Source organism: Stegostoma tigrinum, chromosome 12, assembly GCF_030684315.1.
Source record: "Stegostoma tigrinum isolate sSteTig4 chromosome 12, sSteTig4.hap1, whole genome shotgun sequence".
Taxonomy (NCBI): domain Eukaryota; kingdom Metazoa; phylum Chordata; class Chondrichthyes; order Orectolobiformes; family Stegostomatidae; genus Stegostoma; species Stegostoma tigrinum.
Window position 1 is genome coordinate 33,199,870 of NC_081365.1, and position 7,801 is coordinate 33,207,670.

Consider the following 7,801-nt stretch of genomic DNA (forward strand, 5'->3'; position numbering starts at 1 on the left):
AGAGATCCTTAGTTGATTAGTTCAATTTATGCATTTTCTAAAGAAAAACACTTCCATGAAAAATCTTGAGATTATAAAATAGAAGCACGCGAGCTTTTGATTAATCTGATCCACCTCACCCTGATATCAAGAAACCTCTGAAGCCGCTAGATACTACAGAGGCTGTAACTTTTGACGAAATTCTGATAAAAGTGCTGAAGACCAGCTCCAGCAGCCGACTTTCAATCATTAACAACATGATGCTGTGTAATGGCACTGACTCAGCAATAACCTGCTCACGTTCATAGAATGTGTACAGTGTCTGCCTGGGTTTCCTAAGGGTGTTCTGGTTTCCTCCTAGAGTCCAAAGATGTGCAGGCTAGGTGGATTAGCTATGGGAAATGGGGGTTACCGGGTGGGATGCTATTTGGAGGGTCATTATGGACTTGATGGACTGAATGGCCTGTTTCCCTCCTGTACAGATTCTATGGTGCTACGCAATATTCAGCACTATTCATGACTCCTTAGATCCTAAAGCAATCTGTGTCCCTATGTAATAACACCATGCCAAAATTCAAGCTTAGACTGATAAGTGGCAAGTATGATATAAACTAAAATATTATATGTATAGTTTAGAAACATACGAACAGGAGTAGGCCATTCAGCCCCTCAAGCCTGTTCTGCTACTCAAAGAGATCATGGATGATCTGTGGCCTAAGTCTATATACATTCCTATGGCCCATATCCTTCATACCTTTGCTTAACATAAATTTAACTTTTTCTGATTTTAAATTTAACAACTGATCTGGCATCAGCTGCTGAATGTGGGCAAGTGTGAGGTGATGTACTTTGGCAGGAAGAAGAGAGACATAGACTATTTTCTAAGTGTTTTGCAAATCTGAAGCACAAATGGACTTTATGTTCAAGTTCAGGATTCTCTTAAGGTTAACATGCAGGTTCGTTTGGTAATTAGGAAGGCAAATGCAATGCTAGCATTCATTTCAAAATGGCTAGAATATGAGAGCAGAGATGTACTACTGAGACCGTATGTGTCAAGTCAGACCACATTTGGAACATTGTGAGCAGTTTCAGGCCCTGTATCTACAGAAGGACACAATGACATTGGAGTGAGTCCACAGGAGTGGACGATCCTGGGGGTGAAGGGCTTGTTATATGAGCAGTGGTTGAGGGCTGTGTGGCTATGTTTGATATAATTCAGAAGGATAAAGGGGGATCTCATCGAAATATGCAGAATATTGAAAGGCCTGAATAAAGTGAAAAAGATTTTTTCCACTCATAAGAGAGACTGGGACCCTAGGGCACAGCCTCAGAGTGAAGTGACGACCCTTAAGAATTGAGATAAGGAGGAATTTTTTCAGCCAGAGGGGGATGAATCCGTGTAATTCATCACCACAGAGGGCTGTGGAGACCAAGTAATTGAGTGTATTTAAGCCAAAGATATCTAGATTCTTGGTTGTTAGGGGTTCAAAGGTTACAGGGATAAAGCAGGACAATGGGTTGAGAAATCTATCAGCCTTGATCAAACAGCAGTGCAGACTTGATTTGCTGAATGGCCCAAGCCAGGTTTCAGACTGGGATCTTACTTGTCCTGTAAGAGCATCATCTGGGATCAAAACACCATTTGCCTCATACAAGAGCCAAGCAATGCCCATCTCCAGTGTGAGAATCTAACCATCTCTCCTTGACTTTCAAAGGCATTACAATCACTGAACACAGTATTATCAACATCTTTGGGGTCATCATTAACCCGAAACTGAATTGCACTGGCTATAAAAGTACTGTGACCACAAGAGAAAATTGTTTCATTGGAGCAAGTAACTCAACTCCTGATTCAAACCTGCCTCTCATCTAAAAGTGGCACAAGCCACAAATCAGGAGTGTGATCAGTTACTCCCCATTTGCATGGATGTGTGCAGCTCCAACAACAATCAAGAAACTAGACATAACTTAGGCCCAAGCAACCTGCTTGATTGATGCACCCGGTCCATCACATTTCAACATTTCCTCCCTACACCACTGTCGTACAGTGGCAACACTGTTTACTATCCACAGGATACCCTGCAAATGACTCACCGAGACTGCTTAGTTGGCATTGCCCAAACCCTCGATTTCCACAACCAAAAAATAAGGACAGGGCAGCAAATACATGGGAACACAACCTGCAAGTTGCCTTCCAAGCCAAACACCATCCTTATTTGGAATTATATTGCTGTTCTTTCGCTGTTGCTGTGTCAACGTCCCAAAAATCCCTTCCTAATGATACTGTAGTAGTTCGCAAAGATGCCTCACCACTAACCCTCTCAAGAGTGATTTGGGAGAGGCATAATATGGTGTCCCAGCCTGTAATGTCCACTTCCAGTGGACAAACAAAGCAATAATCTTGATTCAGTACCGACTGTGAGTACACACACATAACCACTACACCCAATTCCACAGCTGCCTCTCAAGTTTCACAGACTATTTCCACGTCTGCTTGGCCATATTGGAAAATAAAAGACATCACAAACCTGACTTTTCAAACCAAGTCTTAGAAAACACAATTAACCATTCTGTGTTCAGAGATAATGGGAACTGCAGATGCTGGAGAATCCAAGATAACAAAATGTGGAGCTGGATGAACACAGCAGGCCAAGCAGAATCTTAGGAGCACAAAAACTGACATTTCGGGCCTAGAGCCTTCATCAGAGAGGGGGATGGGGAGAGGGTTCTGGAATAAATAGGGAGAGAGGGGGAGGCGTGTATTTGTTTTTGAGCTTTTCCCTGTCCTTGTGCATCTACACAGTGCAGCCTCAATGGTTGCAGCATAGCAGGTGGAAGGCTGCTGCCAAATTTCAGAGGAAGAGACTGGAGATAATTTTAGAGAATGACCTCAAACAGAACTGGCACTCGAATGCCTGTGTTTTAGACTGTGCCACCTTCACATAGACAGTGACAATGTGATTTGGCAGGCCAACAGGCTCAACAAGTATACTGGCAAAATGAACAATGTTGGGAGGAAGAAACCTGGCATCCTGAGGGAGGTCAGCAAGTTTGTGTTCCATGGAGCCAGGGCTATTTCTTCGCTGTGGCCGTTCAGAAATCCTAGTAACAGATTTGAGGACAGATTGCTAGATAGCTGTGATGCTCTGCATGCCACTTTTTACACTGTTATAACAGCAATCTGAGCTTTTGTAATATCAGTATTGGTTTTCAATGCAGCATATTGGGACTTCCGATGAAAATTGTTTGTGCTGCATTGGCAGATTTCCAGATGCAGCAAGTATTTTGTTATGACATAATCTTTAGCTGTGTTCTCACCAATAGAAGTTCTGTTTCTTCTGCGGCAGAACCTTTATGAGACCTCACCCTTTAGTTAACTGGCATTTTGCAATACTACTGTCTGCCCTTACTACAGGTCACTCATGCCAGGCATCTCATTACATTCAGATCTATTCAATGCACCAAGCAGTAAACCGTTTCTGTATCTTAGCTGAGCACTCCAAGGGTGAATTAAGTGATTATGTGTCTCTAGGACTACTACCTTAGAGTCACAGAGATGTACAGCACAGAAGCAGACCCTTCAGCCCAACTTGCCCATGCCAACTAGATATCCTAAATAAATGTAGTCCCATTTGCTAGCGTTTGGCCCATATGTCTCTAAACCCTTCCTATTCAGACAAACATCCAGATGCCGCATGGTGGCTCAGTGGTTAGCACTACTGCCTCATGGTGCCAGGGACCCAGGTTCAATTCCACCATTGGGTGTTTGCACATTCTCCCCGTGTCTGTGTGTGTTTCTTTCGGGTGCTCCAGTTTCCTCCCACAGTCAAAAATGTGTGGTCTGGGTGGATTGGCCATGCTAAATTGCCTGTAGTGTAGATTAGGTGGGTTATAGGAGGATGGATCTGGGTGGGATTTTCTGAGGGTCGGTGTGGACTTGTTGGGCAGAAGGACCCATTTCCACACAGAGGGGATTCTATGATCTGTGAAATGCTGTAATTGTACCAGCCTCCACCACTTCCTCTGGCAGCTCATTCCATACACACCCTCTGTGTGGAAAAAGTTGCCCTTTAGATCCCTTTTAAATCTTTCCCCTCTCTCCTTAAACCTATGCTTTCCAGTTTTGGACTCGGCTACCCCTGGGGGAAAAAAAAACCTTGTCTATTTACCCTATGCATGCCCCTGATGATTTTACAAGCCTCAATATGATCAGCCTTCAGCCCCTGATGCTCCAGGGAAAATAGCCCCAGCCTATTCAGCCTCTCCCCATACCTCAAACCATCCAAACCTGGCAACATCCTTGTAAATCATTTCTGAACCCTTTCAAGTTTCACAACACCCTTCCTATCAGGAAGATCAGAATTCCACACATTATTCCAATAGTGGCCGAACCAATGTTCAGTACAGCCACAGTATGACCTCCCAACTCACATGCTGAATGCACTGACCAATGAAGGCAAGCATACCAAAGGCCTTCTTTATTATGCTATCCATCTGTCACTCCACTTTCAAGGAACCATGAACCTGCACTCCAAGGTTCTTTGTTCAGCAACACTCCCCAGGACCTCACTATTAAGTGTATAAGTCCTGCCGTCATGCTGTTTGGGCAAGCTATATATCCTGGTCATCTGGTAAGGTACAGAGGTACGGTTATGATTCTAAGTGAGTTTTGGGTATGAGATGTATGTTATGTCAAGATACCATCATCATTCCAATCAACCCCTCTACAGGCCCAAACCTCTGCAATGGCCATTTATCAACGGTTAATATCACCATGGTGTTGGAACATACAGAAAGGCCTATTAGCTTCTGTCTCCAGTTTTATGACAACATGGTCTAATGTAGTTAGGCCATACCTAGACTATTGCATTCGGTTCTGATCGCTTCATTACTAGAAAGATGTGGAAGTTTTGGAAGGGTGCAGAAGAGGTTTAACAGGATGCTAAATAAAAACTGACAGAACTGCAGATGCTGTAAATCATGAACAGAAACAAAGTTGCTGGAAATGCTCAGCAGGTCTAGCAGCTTCTGTGAAGGGAAAAACAGAGTTAACGTTTCGGGCCCGGTGACCCTTCCTCCATTCTGCGGAGCTGAAACATTAATGATAATGGGAACTGCAGATGCTGGAGAATCCAAGATAACAAAGTGTGAAGCTGGATGAACACAGCAGGCCAAGCAGCATCTCAGGAGGACAAAAGCTGACGTTTCGGGCCTAGACCCTTCATCAGTGAGCTTTTCCCTTCACAGATGCTGCCATATCTGCTGAGCTTTTCCAGTAACTTTGTTTCTGTTCCTGCGTTTAATAGGATGCTGCCTGGCTTAGAGGGTATGAGCTGTAAGGGGAGGCTAGAATAACTTGGGTTATTTTCACTGGATCATTGGAGGCTGAGGGAAGAATTGATAGAAGTCTAAAAAATTAGGAGATGCATAGATATGGTTGACCGTCAAAATCTTTTTCCCAGAGTCAAAATGTCTAATACTAGGGGGCATGCATTTCAGATGGTAGGAGAAATATTTAAAGGAAATGTGAGGGGCAAGTTTTTTTATACAGAGGGTGGTAGGAGTCTGGAACGTGCTGCCATGGATGGTGGTGGAGGCAGATAGGGGTATTTAAGGGACTTTTAGATAAGCAAATAAATATGCAAGGAATGGAGGAATATGGATCAAGGGCAGGCAGAAGAGATTAATTTAATTTGGCAAAGGCTTGTTCCTCCACTGTACTGTTCTGTGTTCTATAAGCAAGACAGGGTTGTGTCCGTAAGTGTTATGTCATCTGTGTGATGTGGCTGTCATGGTTGATTATCTGACTAGTTGAAAGTTGTGGGTGTGAAGCTTAAAGCAGTTCTGTATGAGCATAAGAAGAAGCTTTATGAACATTATATATCGCACCTTTTTGATGGAGGCTGTTGGTTGGTGGCATAGCTGGTAAGATATTGCATTAAAGATACAGTCACTGACCTAGATCACTACTGTAAGTGCACTAATGTTTTTGCTGCACTGAGATCCTCAGGTATAGACCACTAGCATTGATCATTGCAGCTATTTGCATGTAATGCATATGTAGAGGATCTAGCAAATGCAGGAGAATATTTTAGGATATCATTCATTCCACTTCCTCCATCAAGACTCCCAATGCACCATCTAAAAAACTTGGAACTTACCATCTTGAACCTTTGCAATGGTTTGCCAGCTCCTGTTCCAGCCAAAATTCACCTCCGCATTGGGCAATCCAAACTGGTTTTAACTAATGCTGATTACTTACAATATTGACTTCCAGTGAAGACATCCAGCTAAATAATATTGCTGACTGGACACTGAAATGATTTAAAACAGCAAGCAGAATGAAATTGGTAATGTCGCCTGCATTGCAGTTAAAAAGACATGAGTAATTATTCATTGCAGTCCCTGTGCCTGTTTTCTTGGGCTGTTGAATTTAGCCCCCATATTATTTAAAATGTAATTAAAGATCTTTGTCCTTATTCCTTAGGCTCGATAAAGGAAGGAATCACAGAAATATACCAACCCTCAGTCTAGGTCTTCAAATTTTGTGCATTAGAGGGTGACTTTGCAAATAGTTGTTGGGGGCCACCAATACATTTTACTTCTATATTACACCATCATTTCAAGCAACAATAGAATAGCAATATAGAAAGGAAAATACATGTTTATTTTACCAGAAAAGATGTCTTCAATTATTATTTAATTAATTAATAATTCTACATTCTCATGGAAAGCTGTTTGACCAGACTGCACTTTTTTTTTGCCATCTGAAGGGTTTTCTCAAAGCACAGAAGAAAGCTTCGAATCCCGATTCCACAGAATTAGTGTTCATGTATATGCATCTGATCCACGGTCTTGAATACAAAATTGCAACGCGGTAAATTACTTTTAACCTGGGAGCCATCGCAACTTCCTGTTTAACAACAATCTTTGGGGCCACCTTACGAAGAAATATCGAGCATCAATCATGTTTTTGGCAGTATTCTCATCAAGCAGGCCAATCACTACTTCAAAGAAAGGGTCTGATGCTCAAGCAGATGGGAAAAGAGTGTTGCCTCAAAAATTATTGCCATCTGACTATTGTGTAACTTTACTATTCAAGGCAGATACTGAACCTATGCAAGGATGTGCCTGCTTAAAATTATATGATGATGCAGCTGAGAAAAGGACCATTCATCCTAACTTTGGCTGTTTGACAAGATTAGTATTAGCCAGTTTCACTCCCCTGACTCTTTTTACATAGTTCTGAAAAATGTTTTCATTCAAGAATTTTATCAATTTTGTCCATTATCATTCCAAACAATGCATTCCAAATCACCAGGAATCCCTGTGTAAAAGAAAATTCTCATGTCATCTCCGGTTCTTTTTCTGATTACCCTTAATCTTTTATTTTGATTACTCAGCCTCCTGCCACTAGAAGCATTTTCTATTTATTTACTCTTATCAAAAGCCCTTCATAATTTTGAGTATCTTTAGTGAAACAGAGATGGCATATTCTCTACTTGCCTTGCATGTGAGACCAACGACTAGCTTAAAAAAAAGTCACCCATTTAAAGCAAAAATGACGAGAATTCTCTTCTTACAAAAGATCATGAGTCTTTGCATTTTTTCTCCAAAAAGTAGTGGAAGCAGGGTCTTTGAATATTTTTAAAGCAGAGGTAGATTCTTGGTAAGTGTGGGGCAGGGAAGGTAATTGGAGATTATGTGGCGTAATAGGATCAGATCTAATTAATTGGCAGATCACACTTGGAGTGATGACGTTTGCTCCCAAGTTGAAAACAATGAGAATAAAGCTTCCGCTTTGACTTGCATCTGATGTACT